Source organism: Microtus ochrogaster, chromosome 1 (genome assembly GCF_000317375.1).
Source record: "Microtus ochrogaster isolate Prairie Vole_2 chromosome 1, MicOch1.0, whole genome shotgun sequence".
Classification (NCBI taxonomy): domain Eukaryota; kingdom Metazoa; phylum Chordata; class Mammalia; order Rodentia; family Cricetidae; genus Microtus; species Microtus ochrogaster.
Window position 1 is genome coordinate 57,566,341 of NC_022009.1, and position 2,156 is coordinate 57,568,496.

The following is a 2,156-nucleotide window of genomic DNA, read 5'->3' on the forward strand; positions in this document are numbered from 1 at the left end:
CCTTCTTACTCCATGGCTGGGTGGGTGGCTGACCCGTGGCGTCCTCCTCTCCTTGATCTCTCTTCTCCCAGATTTCCCCTATTTATCCTCTCTGCCTGCCAGCCCCGCCTATCCTTGCTCCTTGCTCCTTCCTCACTATTGGCTGTTCATCTCTTTATTAGACCATCAGGTGTTTTAGACAGGCACAGTTACACAGCTTCACAGAGTTAAACAAATGCAGCATAAACAAAAGCAGCACATCTTAAAATAATATTCCCCAACAGAGTGGGGAACCCAGAGAAGCACTGAGGTCATCTGGCCTCCAAGCTTGTGCACACCGTTACAGCACAGCAAGCAAGGGCTGGCAATAATGCTGCCTTCTTCGTGTCCAGCTCTGATTGGCAATTTACATCTCCCAAAATGCATGTTATTCTTATTAGAAAGCTGAAGCAAAAAAAAAAAAAATGAAAAAAAAAGAAAGCTGAAGCTTGGCTTGTTCTGCTCGGAAAGGGCTCTAAGTTGCTCTTCATGTGCAGCACTTACTGTTTTGTTTCTATTTTATTTACTTTATCCATTATTATCATTATTTTGTTTTGTTTTTAAAGCAGGGTATTGCAGGGTATGGCCTTGAACTCACTACATAGCCAAGGCTAGCCTTGAATTCTCCTGCCTCAGGTTTCCAAATGCTTGGCTTGCAGATGTATGAAGTAAATACCATACCCTACAAAGAAACTGTTCATATTCATATTTTGTTTTGCATATGAGTACAGTGTTATATAGACCACATGAAAACTCACTAATAGTTAGATTTTGGAAGTATAGTAATTATCAGTTAACAATAATTGAATCTGGGGGTCGGTGAGATGGTTGAGAGGTAAAGGAACTTGCCACCAAGCCTGAAAAGCTGCATTCACCCCAGATCCCCGGAAGGAGAGAAACGATCCACATGGGTTTTCCTGTCCTCCACACATGTAACAGCTTAAACACACACACACTTAATAAAAGTAATTTAATTTAAATGAAAAACAGCATTTACATCTATCACATCAGGAAATATTAGCACAGGTAGCATTTTGCATTCAAATCAATATATACTTTCCAGTTCTACACGTGAATTTTTCTTGTCTGAAATCTTGTTAGTGTAAAAATAACAAGTATAAGAATAGTCAAATATTTCACCAAATAATTTTAGTTAAGAATTAACAAGACCCAGGGCTACAGGTGTGGCCCAATGTCCCAGCCCTTGCTTAGCATGCCAACAGCCTTGGCTTTGATCTCCAGACCCACACAAAGGAAAATAATTTCTAAAACTTGCGTTTTTCCAACATGCTTTCCTGTTCTGTTTGGTTTTGTTTATTTAAAATGGGGTCTTGCCTCAGGGCCAGGGAGTCCTAAGGTTACTGGCATTTGCCACCACCATTCAGCCAAAGATGTATCTTAAGGCTTTATTATGGCACTGCTTTACTCTATTGCCCCTTTTTGAGATATGGGAACACCAGAAAAAGGGTAAAACTAAGTATTTTGATTTCTTTTGAAATTCAAGCAGATGGATATACTCCCTTTGGAGGCACATACACTAAAATTGGAGCAATAGAGAGAAAATTACCACAGCTTCTGTGCGAGAATGACGCGAAAATGCATAAAGGGTTTCGTATTCTTTACAAGGAAAAAAAAGTTAAGCAGATGAAAGACTACCCTAACTATTAACTAACTTCTGCAACAATTCTTGAGAAAACCTAATGTGTAAATATTCATTCACTACGACTTATGCTTCAGGGAATTGTAATCGATTTTGCAGCATAAGACTCAGGAAGTACTAAAGCATCCCTAGAACAACCTTGCTGGAATCACGGAGCCTGCCGATGGTGCCAGCGAAATACTTTCTGCTATCAAAATATTTTCCTCCTTCTGCTTTACAGTTACTCCGAAGTCATTTTTAAAAGATTCAAGCTGTTTTGAAGAAACTTGGTGTGAACTTTGCTAACAACGGTCTAAATACATTTTTGGATTACTCTGGAGAAATTGCAGCGTTTCACGCAATCGGTACCCACTTCACTCGGGTGAAATGAAGATCTCTGTTCTGTGCTTCTTTGCATGTCTCTTTAAAACCTCCAACCAGAAGACGTTTTCTCTTTTAATCTTCTTCACTCTTCCATTCTGTTTCTAAAGGAATACTT

At 39.5% G+C, this 2,156-nt stretch overlaps 1 non-coding gene across 1 annotated transcript; it reads left to right on the forward strand.

Moving 5' to 3' along the window:
• Positions 1-1,534: 1,534 nt before the first annotated feature.
• LOC113456830 lies at positions 1,535-1,638 on the forward strand. Its single transcript, XR_003377569.1, has one exon. It is a non-coding gene; the product is annotated as a U6 spliceosomal RNA (small nuclear RNA).
• The last annotated feature ends 518 nt before the right edge of the window (positions 1,639-2,156 follow it).